At 46.7% G+C, this 13367-nt stretch overlaps 1 protein-coding gene across 3 annotated transcripts in view; it reads right to left on the reverse strand.

Moving 5' to 3' along the window:
- Positions 1 to 13367, reverse strand: part of LPAR4 (lysophosphatidic acid receptor 4) — a 99972-nt gene that overhangs the window by 16319 nt on the left and 70286 nt on the right. Inside the window, exon 2 of one of the 3 annotated variants that reach the window (XR_011317982.1) lies at positions 891 to 1002. The exons of the other annotated variants lie outside the window; for them this stretch is intronic. The gene's annotated coding sequence lies outside the window, so the exon portion shown is untranslated. The remainder of the gene's footprint in view (positions 1 to 890; positions 1003 to 13367) is intronic. 3 annotated transcript variants of the gene reach the window in all.

A 13367-nucleotide genomic window follows, 5' to 3' on the forward strand; every position in this document is an offset into this window, starting at 1 on the left:
CAAGGCTGCTGTGCTAACCACTGCGCCACCGTGCCGCGTTATGTTTATTTGTCCAATTACTTTTGACCTCCTAAAATGTGGAGTGTTTGTAAAGAAATGTGTACAATACCTACATTTTCTATCAGATATTTTTGTTCAACCCTTCAAATTAAACGTTACAATCTGCACTTGAATTCTGTTGTAGAGGTTTCATTTCAAATCCAATGTGGTGGCATGCAGAGCCCAACTCGCGAAAATTGTGTCACTGTCCAAATATTTCTGGCCCTAACTGTATAACTAGAGGATGGTATGTAATAAGGGATGGTGCTATACACAATAAGAGAGTAAACTATGTAACAAAGGACTGTTATACTGTACATAATAAGTGAGCACACTGTATACTAAAGGACTGTGTGAGTACACTGTACACTAAGGGACTGTGCTATACATAATAAGTGAGTACACTATATACTAAAGGGACTGTGCTATACATAATAAGTGAGTACACTATATACTAAAGGACAGTGCTATACATAATAAGTGAGTACACTATATACTAAGGGACTGTGCTGTATATATTAGGGCTACATTCCTGTATCCGTGTGCAGTGTCGGGCTGCTTCCCACTTTTACATATGCATTGAGCATGTCCTATCCTGATCCTCAAAAATTGGATCAGAGCAGAACATTTTCTGACCCTCACGGATCTTATTCTCAGATCGTGATTTTCACGGATGTGTGAATGGACCTATAAAACTCTACGAGTCCATGTGCCATCTGATAAAAAAACCTGGAAGCACACGGACATTTCACACAAATGTGAGAATGTAGAATAACTGATTTTAGAAAAAAAACATTATCACTCCAAATCACAGTGCAGATACAGAATAATATCTACATCCAGGAACTTACCACTGGCTTCTCGTCTGATTAGATCTTTCTCCTGTTTGTTCTCCATCTGGTGAGACCTTCATGTCGACAGCTCCCAGTCAGGACTCGTCTTGTCACGATGATCTTCGCAGCCCTGAAAATAACAAGGTCACATACGTTGTATACATACATGTGTCTCCCCCGAATACAGATATGTACCCCACCATTAAATACAGTGATGAGCAGCGCTGTGCCCCCCATTAATTGTGATCTCTGACTCCCAATAGCATAAACTATTCAGTCTATGACTCTTCCCAATTAACTGTTCGGCTATTTGCACACGGAATATATGCAAGGTTTTACAGTACAGGAAAAGTGAATGAGATCCCTGAAGTCTCACACACGTTTCTTATTTTTTCCTTTCAGATTTGCAGCAGATTAAAATCTGCATAATGTCAATTCTTGCAGCGCATTTCACCCATACTAATAGGAAAAAATACATGGCAAAAATGTGGAAAGAAATGTATTTTACGCAACTTTCATCCTGCCAACACATTAGGATATGCAGCAGAATTTTCTCCTGCAAATCCTAAACATGTGCACATAGCCTTAGTCCCTGTCCTTTGTCCCCTCCATTCATTATAAGTATTTGACAGCATCATAATGAAAAGTCCCTAACAGTCACCTTTCAACTCATTATAAAGGGTCCTATGCACCTTATCGCCTCCCCTCTCTCTCCCCAATTAATTTTAAGTCCCCAATAGCATCACAATGAATTCTGAGATGGGGAGGATGCTATCAGGGGCTTAGCACCCTCCTCCAGTACCCAATTCATTTTACATCCATATCTAACTTACTCCTCACCTCACCCTGTTCATAAGTCCATTATAAGTCTCCCTTCCTCCCACCCCAATCCCCCACATCCCTCATTGTCCTCCTCCCCCTTGCATCCCATCATTGTCTTTTCCCCCACCTCCATCATTGCCTTCTCCCCACCACCCCTATCATTGTCCTCTCCTTCACCTCCATCATTGCCTTCTCCCCCACCATCCCGTCATTGTCCTCTTCACCACCTACACACGCACACACACACGCACACCTCCGCCCCTTCCCTGCTGCCGCAGCATTGTTGTCGCTGTGTGCTCTCTCTCTGACACAGCTGTGCGCTGAATGCTGACATTATCCAGCTGCGCTGCTGTGTCAGACAGGAAGGACGGATACCCGCAGCTCCGCTCCCTTGCCATTTTCTCCTGTAAGCGGCAGAACTGCAGGGATCGCTCCCTGCCAGCCCACACAGGAGGGCAATCTGGCCAGGGGCCCCCCGGATTCTCGGGGTCGGAGAAACAGGCCAGATTACCCTCATTATTAGCTGCCTGCAGGGCCCCCTCCACTTCTGGGCCCCGGTCAGGTTTTTGGTCATTATAAATGGAGGTTTATCAAGCAAGATGTGGCAAAAATATGGTATACATGGCCTCTGCCAGCTTGATGATATGTTTTACAGTAAGTTACCACAAGCAACAAAAAATAAAGATTAAAAAAAAAAAATGGTTCTGGGTTTCATCCAGAAAAGCAATCCTCAAAAATAGAAGCATGTGTCACGCTATGATGGTCTTCGGAGCCCTAACTATCCCTGTACCGTGGGTACTCTTGAAGGTAGAGAGAACCGAGTCTCTGATCTAGCAATGCTCCTGTTAAACCCTGATCTGTTTCCTCCTTCACACCATGAGGCATGGAATAGAAATGTAAGGTAAAACAAGACACAAAGACAAAAACAGGGATAACAGAAAGCGACAAAAAAACAAACACTCACCTAAAAGGTAGAGAGCTATATAGGAATGTACCAACCAAATGAGAATAGGACAACGAGGAAAGCATACACCCAAAAACAATATGCAACAATCTCCAGTAGCAACAACGATCTCTAATTCAGCACAGCGCCATCAAGGAGCTAAGAAGCAAAGCTTTCATTGCAAGACAGAGAAGGTCTGGTCAGGTTTTATAGGAAGAGGCAATGACCAGATCAGAAGCAGTTGAAAATGGAGCTGCAAGTTTCTGACCAGCATCGAAAAGGTCTGTAACCTCTTCATCACCAAAGGAAACCAAATCCATTCAATATGAAACACAAACACACAGGCTAAATTGAAGATCTGTGATTCACAACACGTAGTGACCTTCTAACCCCAGATCTCCCAGGAGGAAACGACAATATGGCCAACATTGGCATGAAAGTATTAAAAGGAATAGTGTCGAATAGAGTTGAGCGACCTTGACCTTTTTAGAGTCGAGCCGTGTTTCGCGAAACCCGACTATCTCAAAAGTCGAGTCGAGTGGAATCGGCCGATTATCGCGAAAAGTCGGGGATCGACCGAAACACGAAACCCAATGCAAGTCAATGGGGGAGCATAGTCGGCAGTGAGTAGAGGCCAGGAAAACATGTACAGAGCCCATTGTATTGGCAAAAACATCCATTCTTGCTACCGAAGCTTGTCAATCGTAATTTAGCTTATAATAATTGGAAGGCATTTGAAATTGGGGGTCATTTGGCTAAAGTTGTGGGGCGTAGGGCTGGTTCAAGTAATTAGTGTGCCCAGTAAATCTGGACCACGTCACGGCAGTGGAGCAGGGAGAGTTAAGTATTTCAACTTTGCAAGTGCTGTGATCCTGAGCAAGCAGGGGGGGCCCACTCGTTGGCATTGACACTGGCACAGGGCCCCTCAAAGTACAGCGGTGTGTTTGCACGGCGGGGGCGCCTCCCACCGGCAGCAACACTTTTGCGTACTATGAGAGGCCCTGTGCCAGTGATGTCGCCAACTAGTATTCCTCCCCCCACCTGATGAAGGAACCTGCACCTTCATCTGCACCTTCCTCTTTGTCCCCGTGTAAGGTGGTATGGTATGCGGGAAGAGCAACCTGACTTTCAGCAGGGTCACAATGTTGTTGTGTAGCGTGCACAGGGAATGTTGCGTTATGGGTCAATGTACCAGCAGACTCATCTATCACTGGCTGGGCAATGGGCAGGATGAGGAGGAAACACAGATATAGGCCCAAAGAATAAAGTGGGCTAAATGCAGTTCAAAATTGGTAACAGGACTAACCAGAGGGCATTGTTTTGTTCAGTGGAGGACAACTGGAATGAGAGGCTGACAAAGAGAGTAGGCCCAAATCAGTAAGTATTCTAAATGCAGTTCAAAATTGGCAACAGTAGTAAACCGGCGGCACAGCTTTGTTCACTGGAGAACAGCAAGGAGCGGCAGACACAGATAGAAGGCCCCAACCCAACTAGTAGGCCTAATGCAGTGTTGTTTTCAACAACTACTAAACGAGAGCCAGAAGATCGAAGCAATGGAGAGGAAACCTGGGGAACACCTTGGAGTGGAAGACACCGTCTCTACACCCCAGACCCAACTTGTAGGCCGAATGCAGTGTTGTTTTCAACAACTACTAAACGAGAGTCGGAAGACCGAAGCAATGGAGAGGAAACCTGGGGAACACCTTGGAGTGGAACATACAGTCTCTACACCCCATACCCAATTTGTAGGCCTAATGCAGTGTAGTTTTCAACAACTACTAAACGAGAGTCGGAAGATCGAAGCAATGTGGACGAAACCTGGGGAACACCTTGGAGTGTAACACACTGTCTCTACATCCCATACCCAATTTATAGGCCTAATGCAGTGTAGTTTTCAACAACCACTAAACGAGAGTCGGAAGACCGAAGCAATGGAGAGGAAACCTGGGGAACACCTTGGAGTGGAACATACCGTCTCTTCACCCCATACCCAATTTGTAGGCCTAATGCAGTGTCGTTTTCAACAACTACTAAACGAGAGTCGGAAGACCCAAGAAATGGAGAGGAAACCTGGGGCACACCTTGGAGCGGCAGACCCGTTAGTAGGCCCTACCAAAGTAGTAGCCCCAATGCAGTTTTCAAATTCCTAGAGGCTGAAAACAAGACTATTGACGCTCTGCTTTTTTCAAAGGAGGACAGCTGTATTGAGTGGCGCAGACAGACACAGGTAGTAGGCCTTAAACCAAAAATGTGGCTCACTGCACTTTAAAAAAGGTTACAGGGGTACACAGGCAGCATTGCTCTAGTCAGTGGAGGACAATTTCAATAGTGGACCGCAGACAGACTTTGTACGCCTACTATTAAAAAAAGGATGCTCTATGCAATTAAAAATAGATTCCAGGGGTCCACGGGCAGCAGTAGACAGGTCAGTGGAGACCTAGTGGAAGGAGGGACCGCAGACAGGGTTCAAAGGCCTAAGATAATAAAATTGGGCTGTAGGCACTTTAAAATTGGTTCCAGGGGAACACGGGCAGCAGTAGACAGGTTAGTGGAGTACTAGTGGAAGGAGGGACCGCAGACAGGCTTCGAAGGCCTAACATAATAAATTAGGGCTGTAGGCACTTTAACATTGGTTCCAGGGGTACAAGGGCAGCAGTAGACAGGTCAGTGGAGGCCTAGTGGAAGGAGGGACCGCAGACAGGCTTCGAAGGCCTAACTGTTGTGAATTCTGTGGCAGAGCTCCCTCCTGTGGTCACAAGTGGTACTTCGGCTGATTCTCTCTGTGAGCTTCCGTTGGTGGAGGAAAGTGGTACTGCGGCTTCTGAGTTTCCTTCCTCAGGTGATGTGGTGAAGTCTTTAGGTGCTGCTCTATTTAACTCCACCTAGTACTTTTATCCTGGCCTCCAGTCAATGTTCCAGTATTGGACCTGTTTCCTCCTGGATCTTTCCTGTGGCCTGCTGCTCTGCATAGCTAAGTTCCACTTTTGTTATTTTGATTGCTGTTTTTTCTGTCCAGCTTGTCTATTTGTTTTTTCCTGCTTGCTGGAAGCTCTGGGACACAGAGGGTGTACCTCCGTGCCGTTAGTTGGGTACGGAGGGTCTTTTTGCCCCCTTTGCATGGTGTTTGTAGGGTTTTGTGTTGACCGCAAAGTTACCTTTCCTATCCTCGCTCTGTTCAGAAAGTTCGGCCTCACTTTGCTAAATCTATTTCATCTCTACGTTTGTCTTTTCATCTTAACTCACAGTCATTATATGTGGGGGCTGCCTTTTCCTTTGGGGTATTTCTCTGAGGCAAGGTAGGCTTATTTTCTATCTTCAGGCTAGCTAGTTTCTCAGGCCGTGCCGAGTTGCATAGGGAGCGTTAGGCGCAATCCACGGCTGCCTCTAGTGTGGTTGGAGAGGATTAGGGATTGCGGTCAACAGAGTTCCCACGTCTCAGAGCTCGTTCTTGTTGTTTGGGTTATTGCCAGGTCACTATATGTGCGCGGACCTCTATGTCCATTGTGGTACTGAATTACCTTTCATAACAGTACTGGAGGCCCAAAGTGCTAATGATTCTCAATAGAGGGAAAAAAGAAGTTCTGAGACCATTTTTTTTTCTTTGCACTGTGTTTTGCCTTTTTTTCCCCTAGACATTTGGGTGGTTCAGGACACAGGTGTAGCAATGGACATTAAAGGTCTGTCTTCATGTGTGGATCAGCTCACGGCAAGAGTACAAAGTATTCAAGACTTTGTGGTTCAGAATTCTATGTTAGAACCGAGAATTCCTATTCCTGATTTGTTTTTTGGAGATAGAACTAAATTTCTGAGTTTCAAAAATAATTGTAAACTATTTCTGGCTTTGAAACCTCGTTCCTCTGGTGACCCAGTTCAACAAGTTAGGATCGTTATTTCTTTTTTGCGTGGCGACCCTCAGGACTGGGCATTTTCTCTTGCGTCAGGAGATCCTGCATTAAGTAATATCGATGCGTTTTTCCTGGCGCTCGGATTGCTGTACGATGAGCCTAATTCTGTGGATCAGGCAGAGAAGAATTTGCTGGCTCTGTGTCAGGGTCAGGATGAAATAGAGGTATATTGTCAGAAATTTAGAAAGTGGTCCGTACTCACTCAGTGGAATGAAGGTGCGCTCGCAGCTATTTTCAGAAAAGGTCTCTCTGAAGCCCTTAAGGATGTCATGGTGGGATTTCCTATGCCTGCTGGTCTGAATGAGTCTATGTCTTTGGCCATTCAGATCGGTCGACGCTTGCGCGAGCGTAAATCTGTGCACCATTTGGCGGTATTACATGAGCTTAAACCTGAGCCTATGCAGTGCGATAGGACTTTGACCAGAGTTGAACGGCAAGAACACAGACGTCTGAATGGGCTGGGTTTCTACTGTGGTGATTCCACTCATGCCATCTCTGATTGTCCTAAGCGCACTAAGCGGTTCGCTAGGTCTGCCACCATTGGTACTGTACAGTCAAAATTTCTTCTGTCTGTTACCTTGATATGCTCTTTGTCATCATATTCTGTCATGGCATTTGTGGACTCAGGCGCTGCACTGAATTTGATGGACTTGGAGTATGCTAGGCGTTGTGGGTTTTTCTTGGAGCCCTTGCAGTGTCCTATTCCATTGAGAGGAATTGATGCTATGCCTTTGGTCAAGAATAAGCCTCAGTACTGGACCCAGCTGACCATGTGCATGGCTCCTGCACATCGGGAGGTTATTCGCTTTCTGGTGTTGCATAATCTGCATGATGTGGTCGTGTTGGGGTTGCCATGCCTACAAGTCCATAATCCAGTATTAGATTGGAAATCCATGTCTGTGTCCAGCTGGGGTTGTCAGGGGGTACATGGTGATGTCCCATTTCTGACTATTTCGTCATCCATCCCTTCTGAGGTTCCTGAGTTCTTGTCTGATTACCGGGATTTATTTGATGAGCCCAAGTCCGATACCCTACCTCCGCATAGGGATTGTGATTGTGCTATCGATTTGATTCCTGGTAGTAAATTCCCAAAAGGTCGACTGCTTAATTTATCTGTGCCTGAGCACGCCGCTATGCGGAGTTATGTGAAGGAGTCTTTGGAGAAGGGGCATATTCGCCCGTCATCGTCGCCATTAGGAGCAGGGTTCATTTTTGTAGCCAAGAAGGATGGTTCACTGAGACCTTGTATAGATTACCGCCTTCTAAATAAGATCACGGTTAAATTTCAGTACCCCTTGCCATTGTTATCTGATTTGTTTGCTCGGATTAAGGGGGCTAGTTGGTTCACCAAGATAGATCTTCGTGGTGCGTATAATCTTGTGCGTATTAAGCGAGGCAATGAGTGGAAAACTGCATTTAATACGCCCGAGGGCCATTTTGAGTATCTAGTAATGCCATTCGGACTTGCCAATGCTCCATCAGTGTTTCAGTCCTTTATGCACGACATCTTCCGAGAGTACCTGGATAAATTCCTGATTGTGTACTTGGATGACATTTTGATCTTCTCGGATGATTGGGAGTCTCATGTGAAGCAGGTCAGAACGGTGTTTCAGGTCCTGCGTGCTAATTCTTTGTTTGTGAAGGGATCAAAGTGTCTCTTTGGTGTTCAGAAGGTTTCATTTTTGGGGTTCATCTTTTCCCCTTCTACTATCGAGATGGACCCTGTTAAGGTCCAAGCCATCCATAATTGGACTCAGCCGACATCTCTGAAAAGTCTGCAAAAGTTCCTGGGCTTTGCTAATTTTTATCGTCGCTTCATCTGCAATTTTTCTAGTATTGCTAAACCATTGACCGATTTGACCAAGAAAGGTGCTGATGTGGTCAATTGGTCTTCTGCTGCTGTGGAAGCTTTTCAAGAGTTGAAGCGTCGTTTTTCTTCTGCCCCTGTGTTGTGTCAACCAGATGTTTCGCTTCCGTTCCAGGTCGAGGTTGATGCTTCTGAAATTGGAGCAGGGGCTGTTTTGTCGCAGAGAGGTTCTGATTGCTCGGTGATGAAACCATGCGCCTTCTTTTCCAGGAAGTTTTCGCCTGCTGAGCGAAATTATGATGTGGGCAATCGAGAGTTGCTGGCCATGAAGTGGGCATTCGAGGAGTGGCGTCATTGGCTTGAAGGAGCTAAGCATCGCGTGGTGGTCTTGACTGATCATAAGAACTTGACTTATCTCGAGTCCGCCAAGCAGTTGAATCCTAGACAAGCTCGTTGGTCGTTGTTTTTTGCCCGTTTTGACTTTGTGATTTCATACCTTCCGGGCTCTAAAAATGTGAAGGCGGATGCTCTGTCTAGGAGTTTTGTGCCCGACTCTCCGGGTGTATCTGAGCCGGCGGGTATCCTCAAAGAGGGAGTAATTGTGTCTGCCATCTCACCTGATTTGCGGCGGGTGCTGCAGAAATTTCAGGCTAATTAACCTGATCGTTGCCCAGCGGAGAAACTGTTTGTCCCTGATAGGTGGACCAATAAAGTTATCTCTGAGGTTCATTGTTCGGTGTTGGCTGGTCATCCTGGAATCTTTGGTACCAGAGAGTTAGTGGCTAGATCCTTTTGGTGGCCATCTCTGTCGCGGGATGTGCGTTCTTTTGTGCAGTCCTGTGGGATTTGTGCTTGGGCTAAGCCCTGCTGTTCTCGTGCCAGTGGGTTGCTTTTGCCCTTGCCGGTCCCGAAGAGGCCTTGGACACATATCTCTATGGATTTTATTTCAGATCTTCCCGTCTCTCAAAAGATGTCAGTCATTTGGGTGGTCTGTGATCGCTTCTCTAAGATGGTCCATTTGGTACCCTTGTCTAAATTGCCTTCCTCCTCTGATTTGGTGCCATTGTTTTTCCAGCATGTGGTTCGTTTACATGGCATTCCAGAGAATATCGTTTCTTACAGAGGTTCCCAGTTTGTTTCGAGGTTTTGGCGAGCCTTTTGTGGTAGGATGGGCATTGACTTGTCTTTTTCCTCGGCTTTCCATCCTCAGACTAATGGCCAGACCGAACGAACCAATCAGACCTTGGAAACATATCTGAGATGCTTTGTTTCTGCTGATCAGGATGACTGGGTGTCCTTTTTGCCTTTGGCTGAGTTCGCCCTTAATAATCGGGCCAGCTCGGCTACCTTGGTTTCACCGTTTTTCTGCAACTCTGGGTTCCATCCTCGTTTCTCTTCAGGGCAGGTTGAGTCTTCGGACTGTCCTGGTGTGGATACTGTGGTGGACAGGTTGCAGCAGATTTGGACTCATGTGGTGGACAATTTGACTTTGTCCCAGGAGAAGGCTCAACGTTTCGCTAATCGCAGACGCTGTGTGGGTCCCCGACTACGGGTTGGGGACTTGGTTTGGTTATCTTCTCGTCATATTCCTATGAAGGTTTCCTCTCCTAAGTTTAAACCTCGTTTTATTGGTCCGTATAGGATTTCTGAGGTTCTTAATCCTGTGTCTTTTCGTCTGACCCTTCCAGATTCTTTTTCCATACATAACGTATTCCATAGGTCGTTGTTGCGGAGATACGTGGTACCTATGGTTCCATCTGTTGATCCTCCTGCCCCGGTTTTGGTGGAGGGGGAGTTGGAGTATATTGTGGAGAAGATTTTGGATTCTCGTGTTTCAAGGCGGAAACTCCAGTATCTGGTTAAGTGGAAGGGTTATGCTCAGGAAGATAATTCCTGGGTCTTTGCCTCTGATGTCCATGCTCCCGATCTTGTTCGTGCCTTTCATATGGCTCATCCTGGTCGTCCTGGGAGCTCTGGTGAGGGTTCGGTGACCCCTCCTCAAGGGGGGGTACTGTTGTGAATTCTGTGGCAGAGCTCCCTCCTGTGGTCACAAGTGGTACTTCGGCTGATTCTCTCTGTGAGCTTCCGTTGGTGGAGTAAAGTGGTACTGCGGCTTCTGAGTTTCCTTCCTCAGGTGATGTGGTGAAGTCGTTAGGTGCTGCTCTATTTAACTCCACCTAGTGCTTTTATCCTGGCCTCCAGTCAATGTTCCAGTATTGGACCTGTTTCTTCCTGGATCTTTCCTGTGGCCTGCTGCTCTGCATAGCTAAGTTCCACTTTTGCTATTTTGATTGCTGTGTTTTCTGTCCAGCTTGTCTATTTGTTTTTTCCTGCTTGCTGGAAGCTCTGGGACGCAGAGGGTGTACCTCCGTGCCGTTAGTTGGGTACGGAGGGTCTTTTTGCCCCCTTTGCGTGGTGTTTGTAGGGTTTTGTGTTGACCGCAAAGTTACCTTTCCTATCCTCGCTCTGTTCAGAAAGTTGGGCCTCACTTTGCTAAATCTATTTCATCTCTACGTTTGTCTTTTCATCTTAACTCACAGTCATTATATGTGGGGGCTGCCTTTTCCTTTGGGGTATTTCTCTGAGGCAAGGTAGGCTTATTTTCTATCTTCAGGCTAGCTAGTTTCTCAGGCCGTGTCGAGTTGCATAGGGAGCGTTAGGCGCAATCCACGGCTGCCTTTAGTGTGGTTGGAGAGGATTAGGGATTGCGGTCAACAGAGTTCCCACGTCTCAGAGCTCGTACGTCTCAGAGCTCGTTCTTGTTGTTTGGGTTATTGCCAGGTCACTATATGTGCGCGGACCTCTATGTCCATTGTGGTACTGAATTACCTTTCATAACACCTAACATAATAAAATTAGGCTGTAGGCACTTTAACATTGGTTCCAGGGGAACACGGGCAGCAGTAGACAGGTCAGTGGAGGACTAGTGGAAGAAGGGACCGCAGACAGGCTTCGAAGGCCTAACATAATAAATTAGGGCTGTAGGCACTTTGAATTCTCTTGCAGGGGTACACAGGCAGTGGGCACCATTGGTGTTGTCAGCGGCGGCCGATTGTAATGAGTGTCTGCCAGTTAGTAGTCCCAAAAAATAAATACATGTTAATGTCTCGCATTACAACAAAAAGAAAAACCAAAAGGGTGCAATCATTAGGTACAGGGGTGGGCTCCTCTGCGTAGTTTCAGACCTAGTAATTTGGCACAAAGTATTTACTTGGGTAAATATAGGACACTGCCCCTGACTATGTTAAGTACCATCATACATGTCAACACAATGGTATTGTCAGTGGCACGAATTTACGGATGTCAGCGCATAGACTAAACATAGGTGGAACTGTGAGAGATAATTGTGCAAGTGGTAGAGCAATGTTTGAGCTGGGGGTGGGGGAACTCTCTTGTGGCCGGCGGTACATGCCCAGGGCCCCTCATGTTACAACAGTGTGTCTGACGTTGGGTGCGCACCACCACCGCCAGAGACACTTTATTGTACTATGAGGGACCCAGTGGCAGTGCCGTAGACCAAAAGCGGGCACACCCACCTCTTCAGACAAACAGCACTCTCACGGGTGCTTGCGCCAAGTGGCGATACCACGGCCCCGTGTGGGGAGTTTGGCCATTTAGGGAGATGTAAACATGTCGTATGCTGGACAATCAGCTGCTGCAAATTACGAGATTGGTAAAGTCATTCAGAGTAGTCCACAGGCAATACCTTTTCATAGGAAAGCTAGGTGTCGGCCGGGCAAGGTGGGGCAAAAGAATTCAAAATCCCGTTGCGGTTCATTTTAATGAAGGTTAGATCATCAACATTTTGGGTGGCCAGACGAGTCCTTTTTTCAGTTAATATTGAACCTGCAGCACTGAATACTCTTTCTGATAGGACTCTAGCTGCCGGGCAAGCAAGCTCCTGCAATGCATATTCTGCCAATTCTGGCCAGGTGTCTAATTTTGATGCCCAGTAATCAAATGGGAATGACGGTTGAGGGAGAACATCGATGAGGGATGAAAAATAGTTAGTAACCATACTGGACAAATGTTGTTTCCTGTCACTTTGAATTGATGCAGCAGTACCTGTCCTGTCTGCGGTCATAGCAAAATCACTCCACAACCTGGTCAGAAAACCCCTCTGTCCAACGCCACTTCTGATTTGTGCACCTCTAACACCTCTGGTCTGCTGCCCCCTGCAGCTCATGTGAGAACGATCACCGACGCTGTGTGCTGGGAATGCCTGAAGCAAACGGTCAACAATAGTTGATTGTTTGGTTGCTAATATTAGTTCCAAGTTGTCATGTGGCATAATATTTTGCAATTTGCCTTTATAGCGAGGATCAAGGAGGCAGGCCAACCAGTAATCGTTATCGTTCATCATTTTCGTAATGCGTGTGTCCCTTTTGAGGATACGTAAGGCATAATCCCCCATGTGTGCCAAAGTTCCAGTTGTCAAATCTGCGGTTGTGCTTGGTTGAGGGGCAGTTTCAGGCAAATCTACGTCACTTGTGTCCCTCAGAAACCCAGAACCCGGCCTTGCCACGCCACCAATTTCCAGTGGCCCCGGAGAAGCTTCCTCATTAAAAAAATACTCATCCCCATCATCCTCCTCCTCCTGTTCGCCCGCTACCTCGTCCTGTACACTGCCCTGACCAGACAATGGCTGACTGTCGTCAAGGCTTTCCTCTTCCTCGGCTGCAGATGCCTGCTCCTTTATGTGCGTCAAACTTTGCATCAGCAGACGCATTAGGGGGATGCTCATGCTTATTATGGCGTTGTCTGCACTAACCAGCCGTGTGCATTCCTCAAAACACTGAAGGACTTGACACATGTCTTGTATCTTCGACCACTGCACACCTGACAACTCCATGTCTGCCATCCTACTGCATGCCCGTGTATGTGTATCCTCCCACAAAAACATAACAGCCCGCCTCTGTTCGCACAGTCTCTGAAGCATGTGCAGTGTTGAGTTCCACCTTGTTGCAACGTCTATGATTAGGCGATGCTGGGGAAGGTTCAAAGACCGCTGATAGGTC

Source organism: Ranitomeya imitator, chromosome 2 (genome assembly GCF_032444005.1).
Source record: "Ranitomeya imitator isolate aRanImi1 chromosome 2, aRanImi1.pri, whole genome shotgun sequence".
NCBI classification, from domain to species: Eukaryota; Metazoa; Chordata; class Amphibia; order Anura; family Dendrobatidae; genus Ranitomeya; species Ranitomeya imitator.